The sequence below is a fragment of the Cryptotermes secundus genome, unplaced genomic scaffold (assembly GCF_002891405.2).
Source record: "Cryptotermes secundus unplaced genomic scaffold, Csec_1.0 scaffold934, whole genome shotgun sequence".
In the NCBI taxonomy this organism is placed as follows: Eukaryota; Metazoa; Arthropoda; class Insecta; order Blattodea; family Kalotermitidae; genus Cryptotermes; species Cryptotermes secundus.
The window spans coordinates 334,453-350,208 of NW_019738977.1; the positions used below are offsets into that span (position 1 = coordinate 334,453).

Consider the following 15,756-nt stretch of genomic DNA (forward strand, 5'->3'; position numbering starts at 1 on the left):
TTAGTTCATTAAAATATATTTCAGGCTACACGCTTCAGTCCTTTATGAGCATCATCAGGCTTTTCTAAAACAATAAAAACGCATCCAAATTCATTACTAACTTGCGTGAATGTTGATCTCGGGATGGCAGTTTTTTATTATTTTTAGTTGGGTGAGACTGAATCCACTTTGTACTGCGGCCACTACTGGCCTATTGTACCAGCCCCAGATGATAGATGAGGGTGACTGTGGAGTAACTGGTGGAATGAAAATTGGCAGGGTAAACCGAAGTACTCGGAGGAAATCTGCCCCAGTGCCACTTTGTCTACCACAAATCCCACATGACCTGGAACTGAAGCCGAGCCGCCGCGGAGGGAAGCCAGCGACTCACTGCCTGAGCTATGGCACGGCCTCCCAAGGCATGGGTCATTTTCTCTAATGAGCATATGCACTTCTAGTATGAAGCTGATGATGACATGGACAGTGAAGTGTTTCAAAACCCAGGTCTGGAAGGCGAATGTTTTCAATCTTCCAATAACGGAAAATATACGAAATGCCTAACAGTAAACGGTCCTTTTTCAGTCTTCCAATAACGGAAAATATATGAAATGCCTAACAGTAAACGGTCCTTGTATTTCCCTAATGTACCGTGCTCTGGTACACATCAGGAAGGGTTAGAAGTAATGCTGTATACCTCTATTCGGGTGGTTCTCGGTTCGACACTGGCAATTGTGACTGAGATCTTACATGGTTTTTCCCTCCAGGGATATGCCGGGTTAGTACATCGACTAGAGCACAACAGCTTCCTTTCGAATCCTTTCTGATTTATAATTCTCACATCCTACAGTTCCTACCTACTGAGTAAAATGTAGTTCCAGAACAATTAAAGAATTTGTGAACCTTGCACACGCGTATTGTAGTGAAGAACAAATGGCTTATTCCATAACATGTCCTTTGATGAAGTAGAAATCCACCGCCCCTGCTCCTAAGCACCAAGCTTAACTCAACGCCTTCCTAATTTCGGGAATAGATATGCGTGTCCAGCTTCACGCCCCTGCCGTTTCACCCTCAGGGATAGTCATCGTTAACCTTTGGATGACATAATGAATGGACCATAGAGCCGATCTGAGCATAGAGAAAGAAAAGTTCCCTTCTCTTCCGTCCGTCAACATCCCTGGCAGTCCATTAATTGATCTGTCCCACCTCATTCTGATAGGCCTATTTAAAAAAACTCCGTGGTTTTTAGTCTGCAAGCGAACTATACCGACCGAACGACCTCCGCTTGTTGGCGAAGTTAGTGCCGCCAACTTTAGCAGATAGAGAGTGTCGCGTGGTCAGCGTAACGAATCCCCAAGGCCGATAATTTCGATTTCCTAGACCGGAGCCGCTATTTCCTTAAAATAGTTCCACAATTATCCTCACGAAGCTGAGTGAACCCCAGACTCACTACTACTCAGAATATCTGGTAGCGCCGGGAATCGAACCAGGACCTCTGGATCTGTAGCCAGAAACTCTGACCACTAGACCACAGAATATTTAAATAAAGACGGATGAAATTGGCGAGACATGGGACAAGCATTAAGAAAACTGTAAATATATACACAAATTTGACTGGGAAACCTGAAGGGAAGAGACCATGTGTAGATAACATCGTTAGGTACATTAAAATGGATTGCGAACTGAATTAAACCGACTGAAGGTGGGATCTAATAGCGGGATTTTGTGAAAGCGATTATGAACTTTCGGATACAACAGAATGGGAAATTTTCTAATCAGTTGAACATCCGTCAGCGTTTCAAGGAAAATCACATATTGTCTGGAGATTTATTCTGTTCAGGGTTTTAGTACGTGTTATTAACCTGTGACCGATAAGTTGCAGTAAGGTTTCTCGATTTAAATTGTAATGAAAGTCTGCTGTCCATAATGGGTTGTCGTAGTGTGATGTGTACAGACAAACGAGGATATGCCGACGCTAGGAAATGGGTGTTCATGTACTGTTGGGCAGTGCAAACGAATTTGTACAAAACTTGGTGGGAAGGAGAATGTTGCAATCGAGGTGAATGTTTTGTTTAAACGACCACATTCTTATTAACCAGTCATTTATGGGGACAGTGACGTAATAGGCCATTGATCTGCCTTGTACATGCGTCACCCAATGCGTGCTCACGCTGACAGTGTTTGTCAGGAATCTGTTTCTGAAATGCGATTTGATTTGCTCATAATTACCGACTTCTTTCCGTTGAACGGTTGGTCAAACTTAGTTTCGGCCCTTATTTTCTTCTTCTTCTTCTTCTTCTTCTTCTTCTTCTTCCTCTTCGCTCCTACTTTGGAGCATAGGGCTGATTTCTTAGGTTCAGTGATCATTTTACAGATGGTAGGGCTCCTTGGACCGGTGATCAGCTCGTCGCAAGACCACTACCTAAACACAGGACAACACAAACACAGAGTAAACGCATACACACACCAAACATCCATGCCTTGTATGGGATTCCAACCCGCGATCCCGGCTTCCGACCGAGCGAAGACAGTACATGCCTTAGACCGCTCGGCTACCATAACCGGCTAGTACTTATTTTAGGAATATGTAAATTCTCAAAATTTAAATTAGAACTTAAAATTGAAGAGACGGTAGACCTATTGTTGGATTTAATAGGGCTAGACGCATTGTACCACATACAGATGACTAATTTTATGGAACACAGTCTTTCATGATACCCTGATAGTCTCTCAGCTCATAAATACTAAATTCCCTGCATTTTATGAAATTCCAAGGTTCATTAACGTTTTCACAATATCCTGCCTCTAGGCCAATTCAGAGCCCGGTGAAACCAATATACCCTGACACCCTATTTTGAAAATGCATTCTAATGTTATCCTCCCATCTCTTCCTAAGTTTCCCAAGTGGTCTATTCCCTTGATAATTTCCGACAAAATCTTTTATGTCAGTTTCTCATTTATTTCATTCTTGCTACATGTTTCGCCCTTCTCACACTCCTTGGTTTGATCACCCTGTCGGCGTTCGACGAATCTCCTCATTAGCCCTGTGCAGTTTGTTTCGACCCCTGTAGCTTCACCTCTCCTAGGTCCACCTACTTTCTTCCTCGCTTTCTTTTTTATTAGACACCGTCAATCTGTGCTGTTCCCCTTGGGTGAGAGACCAAGTTCCACACTCGTGAAATGCAACAGATAAAGTAAGAGTAAAAGTAGAGCTATCCCTGTACCATGCCGTGAAGGCCCATAGGGTTGTGAGACGTTGAGGGTCCACATTATCTAGACAATCGGCTCAAAGATGGCAGTAAGGTTGTCAGCCTTACGCGCCCGCCGCGCTTTACTCCCCAGGAGAATCATTTAATTAATTCCTGGTACTCATTTCTGTTAGAGGCTGAGTCGACCCAGGGCCATAGTGCGGCCGGAAGGATTAGGTGAATTGAAAAACTGCAAAAGACAGTCAGACCGTTGGCTGCAACTGTTGTCTCGTGGAAAAGTAATGTTTTCAGTTCCTGTATTTATATCTATAGTACTGAATGACTCAGTCGTATGGGGATTGTTTCCTGTTCGTGGGGCTCCTCTCATGACAGATATTCATGGCTTTGCTCAGTTCCTTCAGACATCTGCCAGGACAGTGTCTCAAACAGGCCACGGCTTCTTCCTTTCACATTCTTTTCAATGTATTATTTATTAATGAACCTGTCTTTTAGCCCTGCATAGACGAAGATTGAGACCCTCATTAAATAGATTTCAATTAAAATGGAATAAGCAAAGAAATCCCACACACAGTGAGATTAAGTCAAGGAGGGTGAAATGAGCAGGGTCTGCAGCACATATGGGGGGAAGCTGAACGCTTAAAATACTTTGGTGGCAATGGCAGAAGGAAAGAGACAGCTAGGAAGACCTAGACTTATATGGGAGCCTAATATAAAAATGGATCTTAAGAAATGGCGTGGACTGGATTCATCTGGATCACGATGAGAACCAGGTGGCGGGCTTTTGTGGACACGGTATTGAACTTTCGGGTTCCAGAAAATATTGTAAAATTCTTGAGTAGCTGAGTGACTGGCGGCTTCTCAAGAAGGATTCGTAAGTTAGTTACAAACATTGTGAACGAATAACGAATATTAGATAGATAGCCTGTTCCGGCTTCGAGATATTGCGTGTCCAGATTATTCAGCCACGACTGTTTTTATGGCCATGCGCAGAAGCTTTCGCTGTAGAGGTGAACAGTAGAAGCAGGCTGATTAATGCGATGCAGACATGCAGAATACTCGTATAAGCCTACATATCATGATTGAGTTTCTGTACCGGTACCAAGGAGCCCCCAAACTCTCTCCTCGTAAGAAAACAGCTGTCCAGACGGGATAACTCAGTAAATAAGAAGAAAAAATACATGGCCCAAACCACTGGATTTCGATTTCATTGGAGGTCAGATTTTTTTCTTTGCCAATGTCGAAGCTATGCAGTCCCGATACCGACGTCACCATTAAATAATCAACCTAAGACAGTGCTTGGGTCCTACAGTCTCCAGGCGACACGTATTTGAAGTGTATTTTTTCGTATTTCCTGGGGACAGTTTTTGTTTATTCACTCCTCGTTAGTATGTGATACAATACATAACCACTGTCACAATTTTCTTTGTAATCTTTTGGAGTTTCACATTGACTGGATCGATCTGGCTCAGGACCAGTGGAGAGCTCTTATGAACACGGTAATGAACCTTCGAGTTCCATAAAATTCTGTGAAGTTCTTGAGTATCTGTACAATTGGCGGCTTCTCAAGAAGGGCTCAGCTCCATGGAGTTAGTTATAATTTGGAGTTTCAATGTCCAGAAGGGAGGTGTCAGAATTTGTAGGGCCGTAAGGATGCTCCTCGCATTCTGCCCTGTCTCCTATTCAGTGCTTACTGGGCTATAATTTCCAGGGGTAAGGCAGCCGGAACATCTAGTATCTAGTATCCCCATCTAGTATAGATATCTATATTACACATAGCTTTAGCTCCGTGTTTCCTCCTTGGACATACGGAGCACTGCTTCGCTACAGACGCAACTTTGTTTATTCTTTTTACAAAGCAGCTAGTCCGAGTTCTAATATTTCGGAAGCAGAATAAATTAATCAAATAAAATTTGTAAAAAAAAAGAAAACTAAAGTAAAGCTATCCCTGTACCAGGCCGTGAAGGCCCATAGGGTCGTGAGACGTTGAGGATCCCACATTATGAGAGACAGTTGACTCAAAGATGGCGGTAAGGATGTCAGCCTTACGCGCCGGCCGCGCTTTACCCCCCAGGAAAATTATTTAATTAATTCCTGGTACTCATTTCTGTTAGAGGCTGAGTAAACCCCAGGGCCTAGTGCGGCTGGAAGGATTAGGTCAACTGAAAAAATCCAATGACATCGGAATTTGAACCCGCGACCTTCCGGCTTGTAGCGTAGCACCTCAGACAGATCAAATTGATCGTTTGCTCAATTAAGCATTATGTCATGAAGACATGTAGGACAGTGGTGGTATACTTCCACACATTCAACCAGTCAAGATGCCATTAAACGTAACGCTTCTGATTATGTTCGGGACATGCGAACTTCGAATCTCGGCTGAGAAACCGACTACCCAAAGTGAGGTATTATGTGGTTTTCCTCAATTCCTCCAGGCATATTTCTGGATAAATGTAAAAAAGGTAAAGTCTATGTGCTTGACTAATTGAACACTACGCCATGAAGGCGTAAAGGGGAATGGATGTATAAATCCACATTTTCTTGACCTCAGCACTAGTGAGTGGTCAGCTTCACGCCCCTGCCGCTTTATCCCCAGGAAAGAGCCCCCAGGTACCCATTGGATATAAGGTTTGATGGGCCCCAGAGCCAGTCTGGACGACGTGGAGAAAAGAAAATTTTTACACTACCGGGACTCGAACTCCGACCCCTCGGTCGTCCAGCCCGTAGCCAGTCGCTATGCCGACTATGCTATCCCGGCGTATTTCTGGATAATTACTTAAATTGGTCCATTACTGCCTCCACGTCATTACCATTTCATTAATAACTACCATCCAATTATATGACACCGTATAGTCTTACGAACATCGTCTTTAAATGGGCTGCAAACAAATAAACTAAATTCACGCGTTCATAACCTCGGCAATGAATGGAGGTGAGTAGTGAGCTTCATGCCCCAGCCACTTTACCCCCAGGGAGGTGGTTGGTGGGCCATAGAACCTGTTTGGATGCGGTAGCGAAGAGAAAAAAAATTTTCCTCTGCCGAGAATCGAACCCTGGTCGTCAGGCGTGTAGTCAGTTCAGCATTAAATGTTTGTGTGAAATTTGTATGGGATTTTGTAATGATTCAGCGACAAGTTTGTCGTAAAATTTGTGAATAAACCGTGATAATGTGAAACGAGATCAGTAAATTTTGCAAGTTGTGACAGTAAGATGCTCAAGGCGTTGCCTTGGCGATGTCTGTTAATGTTGTCGGGCGATGTCTGTTAATGTTGTCGGACTGGCAACCGAAACATCCACAAGCCAATTCACCAGAATCGTGAATGGGCTCTTTCTTAATCCTTCACGGTAGATGAAGGTACTGAGCGAGAGATGCAAACATAGTTGGCACCACTGAACTCCCACCATTCAACTTTCCCATTCGCTGCACTGTTGCCATATCTCACCTGCTCACCTTGGCTGCTTGTTATACCAGATTGACCTCGTAGGTTGTCCACCTCATCCATCCTCCATATCATAAAGTTTACTCTCAGCGTGTTTGCACTAGAACTCTTTCCCAAACAGAGGGTCGCGACCCTGAATGGGATGGCGGAAGGAACCAGTGACGTGGAAGAACAGGAAAAACATGTTTTGTGGGATGTTTTACTTTATACAGGCAATGGCTTAGAAACCTGCACAAGGATTTCCACATAAAAGATATATAACGCTGCTCTCAAACTGTGAAACTGGAAACATTACGAGCTATTTATCGTTTTGATGGCAAATGTTACCACTTATGTGAGGAGAATATTCGTACTTGAACCATAGGAAGTAACTATAGATAGCAGAAATTGCATAATAAGGAGCTTCATAATCTATACTCATCGCCGCATGTTACTACGACGGTGCGATTGATTGGGCATGATGCACGCAGGCGAGGTGCATACAGAATCTGAAGGGGAAGATTTGCGAGACTTCGCGTACGTTGGAGGTTGGCATTAAAACGAATCTTAAAAAGAATAGTTTGTTTACCTGATCAAACTTGCTAAGGATAGGGCTCAGTGGCGGATTGTCATATTTACTTTACCTGTTCATGATTTATTTGAAGCTGATAGCGTAGTCGGTATAGCTACTGGCTACGGGCCGGACGACCGAAGGGTCGGAGTTCGAGTCCCGGTAGGATCAAGAAATTTCTCTTCTCAACGTAGTCCAACCTCCTATCCAATGGGTACCGGGGGCTCTATCCCCGGGGCTAAAGCTTCCGGGGTGTGACTCTGATCACTCACCTCCAGCTAGTGCCGAGGTCAGGAAAATGTTGATCTATACATGCACTCCCCCATCCGCATTCATGGCGTAATGCTTAATTAGTTAAGCACTGGGACGACTTTTTTTTTCCTTGGCAGTACAGCCCCAGTGGGCCTAGGCCTACCTCCACGAACTTCTCCGTTCACTTCGGTTTTTCTAGATCTTACACATTCGGTAGGACTCCTTGGGCGAGTGATCAGCTCGTCGCAAGGCCTCTACCTGTAGACAGACACAGAAAAACGCACACAAACATCCATGCCCTGAGTGGGATTCGAACCCACGATCCCGGCTTCCGAGCGAGCGAAGACAGTGCATGCCTTAGACCGCTCGGCTACCGTGACCGGCCTGGGACGACTTTACCCTTTACCATTTACCCTCAAAACTAAACGACATATTTAATTTTGTTAAAAAAATCTGGTTTTCACTTTGGAAAAATGAGGGGGTTGCCTTATGTTCGGAGTTATGCGGTATATAGCGTTGAGTGAGTGAATAGTTTGTGAATAATGAATTGGAGGGAATGTTGGCCTTGTCTTACGTAACATTCCGGCGTTTGCCTGCAAGAACTGAGGAAAACCAGAGATAACTCCAGTTATGAAAGCCGGTCTTCGGGCTGAGATTTGACACCCCCCTCCAATACAAATAATATATGCTACTCGCTCGACCTCGACAGCGATGGCAGGCTGTTGTGAAGGTCAGAGTTTCATAAAATTCTGTAAATGTGTAAATGTTTGAAGAACTGTTCTGCTCCAGGAATTAGTTTGTTAATATTACTTCTGAGCTAGACACATGACTCGGATGAGAAAGTAGAGAAATGAATGCAGAATTATGATTGGAGATATCTTGGATGGTAGTCACTTAGAAGACCAAGAAGGAGATGGTAGGATAACATGAAGTGGGATTTTACGATGATAGGTTTTACTCGTAGGGATAGAATTTGGACGGAAGCGACTCAGTATCTTGTTCAGTGTTCGTATTAGCGGCGATAAATCATCGTTTTTTAATTATCAAAGAGTTGGTGAATGGCGATACAGTGATACAATTACGAAGAGACATGTACCGCAAATGTCGCTGTTGTGCAGGAATTACTCATCCTCATTAAATACCTCTACCTAATGGCTGAAACCAGGGAATAACGAATTTTTATTTGAGGAAGGCTTAAAGTGAAACGGTAAAGTTGTCTCTGTCCTTCATTAATTGATCACTATGCCATGAAGGCATATGGCAGAGTGGAGGTATAGCTCCACCGTTCTTGACCTCGGCACTAGATGGGGGTGGCTTCACGCCATGGCCGCTTTGCTCCTGGGAAAGAGCCGCCGGTATCCGTTGGAGACGAAGCTAGGTTGTTTCCAGAGCCGGTCTGGATATTGTGGAGAAGAGAGGAAACTTGCCTCTGCCGGGAATAGAACCCCGACCTCGAGCCTATAGCCTATCGCTGTACCGACTGAGCTGTCGGAACTCCCACTTGGGGAAGGAAACGGCTTAAAATAATCGTATGATCGTAAACTGACAGTCAAGTACTTTATGATGAATTTCGCTAATCATTTCGTGACAGGAATTGACTATCACATCAGTTTAACATGTAGGCCTAAGTCAGAAATATTTGAAACGTTTAGAAAGAAAGGTTACTGTTCGGTCCAGGTCAGTCATCAAATGTTATGGTAATTAGTTCTGTACAGAACGTAAGACCCTTGCTCATTCAATTTGCTATATCAGAACCCGGATACTTAACTCATAATCTAAGCCAATGGTATTCTACCTGGAGTACGCGTACCGACGGAGGTACGTGAAGATATTTTACGGGGTACATAAAATTAAAACTTGTCCCAAAATTGAGGTGTTGGCGTGACAGAAACAAGTTGAATCACCTCATTAACAAGTCAGAATCACATTAATAATAAAATATTTAATGATATAATTTTGCTTTGCTACTGTTACAATCCTGCTAATATGATGAATAGATTTGATTTGTCCAGTCACACTGGATACAATTTTTTTTTCTTGACACTACAGCCCCAGTGGACCTAGGCCTACCTTGATGAACTTCTCCGTTCACTTCGGTTTTTCTAGATCTTACACATTCGGTAGGACTCCTTGGGCGGGTGATCAGCTCGTCGCAAGGCCTCTACCTGTACACAAACACAGAAACACATACAAACTAAACATCCATGTCCTGAGTAGGATTCGAACCCACGACCCCAGTTTCCAAGCGAAGGAAGACAGTACATGTCTTAGACCGCTCGGCTACCGTGACCGGCAGATAGAATTAATTAACCTTTTGTAATATTATTAGTGTGGCGGGCTACACTACCATAACAAACCTCGCATGTTCGCTCCTTTTTGTTCAGTTCTCTGGAAATCCTCAGGACTTAGGAAAACGGTGTATTTGTCGTAAATTATGTTTAAGTTTCCTCTCCAGCATTTACTTGAATGCTTCGATAACATTTAGTGCGTTACGCGCGGGATACGTGCAGAAACGCATGTAGAGTGTCCGCTATATTTGTCCTGCTGAACCACAATCGGAATGTTTCGACAGGTTGTAGCAAGAAAGTTCAGGAAAATCCATTTGGTAATTCTCATGCTGTTACATGCGGACAGACTTGCTGACGTTAATGGGCACATGTTTGCAACTTTTCGCTGCGAACGCACCAAAAATGAACCGCACTTTAGGCTTTGCTGATGTGTAGAGAGCCAACAACCCAGTAGCATGCACGCAGTTATCATACTTGGATTTCGTGATCTGCAGTCAGTTTCTACTCTCATTGTATCCCATAGGCGGAACTAGCCATGATCGCGCCGGGGCAAGTTCCCAGACCTGGGAAGATCTCCCCTTGTCCTCCTGTCTGTAGAACTAAGTAGCAACAAGCCAGCAAGCTCATGATTCATTCCCTTCTGTCACAGTTTCTACTTTATGTACACATATTTCAATAATATTGAGATCTTGTCTTGGAGATTCATATTGCGGTCTTCTAGATTGTCACTGATAGGTTCGTACCAACGTTTCGGGTGAAGTTATTGCCTCTGTCTTCAGGTCACTTCCACCTTGATGATGTCATAACGCAGAAGACCACAGTTCAGTTTGAGATTTATTTTTTAATACAAGAATACTTTGTGACTGTGTTTAAGATGCTCCCTGTGTTGGCTTTTATTCAGTTGCTTTCACACCCACTCAATCAGATATATGCTAATATTTATATTCGTGTGGTTTACTGAATTATGTAAATGTGAACATTATGAGATCAGCGCCTTTAAGGTTCACCGTATTCAGAATATCCAACGTACGACTTGTGTTTAAATTCGATACATCTCGGTTGTTTGTCGCGGTGGGGATGGGTAATCGACATTAGTATTGAATATTGGCTAGTTTAATTGTAGCAGCGAATAACTAAAGGGGCAAGAGTATAACAAGTATGGTATCCGTTTCTTTCTTTTTCTGAAATGATATAGCATAATTCAGCAGCAAAAATTAGACTTTGTAATGTTACTACACGTATTATTTGGTTAGTAAACATGTTTAGAAAAGAGCTGTTTCCCATGTGGAGATTATAAACGTACTAAAATTATGTAGCATAACCTTACTTATTTACTTACTTACTTACTTACTTAATTACTTATTCATGGAGCTGAGCCCTTCTCGAGGAGCCGCCAATTCTGCAGCCACTCAAGAATTTCCCAGCATTTTATGGAACCTAAAGGTTCATTACCGTGTTCACAAGAGCCCTCTACTGGTCCCTATCCTGAGCCAGATCAATCCAATCATACCTTCCCATCCTATCTCTCTAAGATCCATTTTAATATTGTCCACCCACCTATGCCTTGGTCTTCCCCGTGGTCTCTTTCCTTCTGGCTTTCCCACCGATATGCTATACGCATTCCTCGTCTCCCCCATTCGTGCTACATGCCCTGCCCACCTCATCCTCCTTGACTTGATCATTCTAATTATACTTGGAGAAGAGTACAAGTTATGAAGCTTCTCATTATGCAGTTTCGCCAACCTCCTGTCACTTCATCTCTCTTCGGTCCAAATATTATCCTCAACACCCTGTTCTCCAACACCCTCAGTCTATGTTCCTCCCTTAATGTCAGAGACCAAGTTTCACACCCATACAGAACCAAAGGCAAAATTATGGTTTTGTGTATTCTAATTTTTATGTTTTTGGACAGCAGACGAGAAGACAAAAGGTTCTGGACTGAATGGTAATTACCCGAGTTCAATCTCCTCTTAATTTCCTCTTGAATCAGGTTTCGATCTGTTATCGTTGCTCCAAAATATCTGAATTGACCAACATTTTCAAAACATCTGTTTCCTATCTTTATATCATGTTTCTACTCTGCATTTTGGTGACGAGACAGTAACATATACTTAGTTTTCCCAGTGTTTACTTCCAGACTAACCTCTTTACTTGCGTCAATTAAAGTCTGTGTGCTTTTCTTTATGGTATCTACATTATCACCAGTAGATTCACATCATCAGCGTAGGCCAACATGTAGCATAACCTACAGAACTTAAATAATCTTAATCTAATCTAATCTCTAATCTTAAAGTTCCCCCTTGCTATTTCATGAATGAACATTAGGACTAATAGAGAATTGATTTATTTGCCGGGCTGCACACAGTGGGTGCCCTTATCTTCTTCCAAAAGACGAAGACGTTCCATATATGTATTTTATTCTGTCTATAACTCTACAGCTCTTTGTTGGACCATGGCCGCTTTTGCAGTTTTTTAATGTATACACAATCGGTAAGACTCCTTGGACGGGGATCAGCCAGTCTCAAGGCCGCTACCTACACAAAGAACTACACAAACAGAATAAAAGCACACGGACATCCATGCCTTGAAGGGGATTCAAACCCACGATCCCACCGTTCGAGCGAGTGAAGACAGTTCATGTCTTAGACCGCGCGGGCAGTGTGATTGGCTCCTCTTTATGTAATAGTCTTCATTTCACGCAGACATGCACATTTTCCATCAAGTAAATATTATTGTAACGTTTCAGCAGTGTCGATGCTTTCTTGAGAATCAATTACGGCTCTTCGGGTTTGTTTCTCCATTGTGTCAACTTAGCGAAAAAAATGTCAGAGGAAGAAAACATCAAGGAGGGAGACATTCCGTAAAATTACTAAAAGAAAAAAAATTGTAGTTGGTTGAAATGTGCGCGCATCATTGACCAATGTGCTCTGTTATTACAGGGGAAAGAAGTCGGTGACCCCCAGCATCACGCATGTTTAGAAACTATTCAATACATAAAAGAGGAAGCAAGAGGCGTGGGAGGGAACGGGTAATTGGCTTCATCGGTCTCTCATTGGTTGCTGGGCTAACTGACCGTGATCTTGAATCAGTCACGGCTTGGATTTGAAGACCCCAGGAATTGCAATACTGTCAAAGAAGGTCAATTCCCGAATGGTCAGGCGGAGGAAAGCGTTCGGGTTTCTCTTCCAAAACAAAAAGGAAGGTAGTCATGAGAATAGTAAATGACAGCCCTCAGGCAGTCCAGTCGTGCCCGATCTGAGAAAAACTGACTCTTAAGGAACGCCTTCTACAATTGGCGGGAGTTTAGCTTCATAGTAACAAAAGTTCTCTAATCAGGAGGACGCATAGTTGTCAAGTTTTGGGCATTTTATTTTCTAAACTCGAATTATGAAATCAAGTTACGTACGCCATGATCTGAAGCAGGTATCACGGTTTATTCATTCAATTTCGTTATGATTTGACGTATAAGACTGTGCTTGAGTCTACCCTCCAATCTCCAATATCTCATGTAGAAGTGACGTATGCTTGATTCTGTGACTGGCTTTATATAAGTTACGCGCGTCTCCGTCCCACAAAAATGGGCCCAAATCATGTTTCGTACCAAGTTCATAGCCACCTATGTATATACTTTCCCATTACAGTGTATTTCGTCTCAGTAATTAGTTCTTTGGAATATAAATTGTAGTCAATATATGGTAAGTTTTTCTTTCGGATGCACCATGATTTTACTTGGATAGGAATAATACAACATCTTTCCATCTATGGCTATAAAGCCATTGTTGGACCTTGGCGTCTTTTTCAGTTTGTTGATCTTTTTCACAGTCTGTAGGACTCCATGGACGGTGGATCAGCCCATCACAAGGCCGCTACCTGCATACAGGACAGCACAAACACAGAATAAACGCACACAGATATCCGTGCCTCGAGTGAGATTCGAACCCACGATCCCAGTGTTTGAGTGGGCGAAGACAGTTCATGCCTTAGACCGCGCGTCCACTGTGATCGGCAATAATACGTGTACAACATACCTCGGCAAGAAAAGGTAAAGTTAAACACTATGCCATGAAGACATATGGGGGGAGTGAAGGCATAAGTCCACTTTTTATTGACCTCGGCGCTAGATGGAAGTGAGTGGTTAGCTTCACGCCCCTTCCGCTTTAACCTCCGGGGAAAGAGGCCCCGGTACTCATTGAATAAGACCCAGATTCGATCTGGACGCTGTGGAGAAGATAGAAATCGTGCATTGCCTGGAACCCGGGCCGTCCAGCCCGTAGCCTGTCGCTATACCAACTGAGCTAATCCCAACATATCATTTTAGTAACCGACCTCAATATTTTCACGCAACAAGCATATTTACATTCCTGAAATAAACGGGAGGGAGGAGAGGAGCATACAGACAGTAAGCATCGCCCAGGAGTGTTCTTTCTTTCTCAAAATCGGCCTGAAATTTATAAACTGCACGATTCACAACAATAAAATCAGATCGCTCTGCCTAAATAATTTATTACGTCGCCTGTTTACATTCTCCGAACATTAGCAGTCTTTTTGTTAGTTTCACTTCGGTAAACTATGCTCCTGACTAGTCTTCGTATTATTGTGGTATTTCCTTCCAGAGAAATTTACAGTTAAGACATGATGGGCTCATGTTCAGGACCGTGACAAAATAGCCCCAACAGGCATAATATTAATAAGGATATGTGCGTGCATGTGTTCGAACTTGTACTGCAATATTGTCTCACGTTCTGAGGGAGTGTTTCTGTAAAGGTTCGGCCACACAGAACGCTACTCTATGTTCGCTACGTACGCTACGTACACTGTGTACACTCTGCGACGCAGCTAACATAGCGAACATAGCGTACGTAGCGTGCGTCGCTTAAGTAGCGCTCTGTGTGGCCGAACCTTCACTCGTCGCCCTGCCAACTTTGTATGATACGTTCAGACTCGTTCTGCTTGATCACATCTGAATCTAGGATTTTCTTGTAACGGAGCCCATTCGTCAGAACGAAGACACTTCGAACCTAGAAAATGAGAAAACTGTGATATTATCACACAGAGTACAACTAACAGGCTACTTTCGCGTATCTGTTGCTTCGTCTTTCTTAATTGCAGTTTGTTACTGAAACAGTTGAAACATTGAAGAAAGTCGTCTTCTGGGATGTGGCGCCATGTAGATATTGTATTAACCGACGTTTCGGAGGAACGTATCGCCTCCGTCTTCAGGGTAGAAGAAATGGCATATCAGGGTTTCACAGCTGTGTTGTTGTTGATCTATGGCAGTCTCTTTCTGAGTGGTGTCTGTTATTAACTGAGTGTATTTCTGTGTGCCATCGCGAGAATGTTGGGGCTTGAATTAGAGCACTGTCTGGGAGGGAATTTTTAGCTAGTAAACAAATAACTGTGCTGGAACAACCTTCATATTCACCGGATCTAGTTTCCGGTGACACTTTTCTGTTCCCAAAGATAAAAGAAATCTTGAAAGGAAGACATTTTGATGACACGGATGACATCAGGGATAATACGACTGTAGCTCTGAAGGCCATTTCACAACACCAGTTGCAAAATTGTTTTGAAGTGTGGCATCGGTGCATAGCTTCCCAAGGGGAGGGTGACTACAGTGATATTCAGCAATGAGATATGTGCCACTTTTACCGCGATGAGTTCGCGAACTTTATTGTCAGGCCATGTATGTCTGCGTTCTCCATTGGTAGGACACCTAGCATCACGCTGGAGGCAAAGCAGTTGTTGGAATGTTGTACTCACGAATGGGTCAGAGTTTAAATTTAGACCATTACTGAATGAAGTGGTGCTCGGGTTGTCTGCTGAGCTGAGTCACAAGAAGCAGTTGACTGGTCCCTAATTATGCACCTATTTCTTCAGTCTAGAGCGGAAATGTGCACATCGAAGTACATAACAGCGATTCCTTGCCAACCGATGACTTCATCTATCAATTTTTCCACTTCTATTCTGTTATTCTTTACGTATCCGCTGTTTTAATACGTACAGACGGAGAAATTGGGGAAATCGGTGCTCTCCGCATCAAGACA

General features: G+C 43.2%; 1 protein-coding gene across 2 annotated transcripts in view; it reads left to right on the top strand.

Moving 5' to 3' along the window:
- LOC111871524 (zinc finger MIZ domain-containing protein 1) overlaps positions 1-15,756 on the top strand; it is a 373,186-nt gene that overhangs the window by 113,030 nt on the left and 244,400 nt on the right. The window contains exon 1 of one of the 2 annotated variants that reach the window (XM_033754289.1): positions 13,736-13,754. The exons of the other annotated variant lie outside the window; for it this stretch is intronic. The gene's annotated coding sequence lies outside the window, so the exon portion shown is untranslated. Of the gene's footprint in view, positions 1-13,735; positions 13,755-15,756 lie in introns of those variants that run through there. 2 annotated transcript variants of the gene reach the window in all.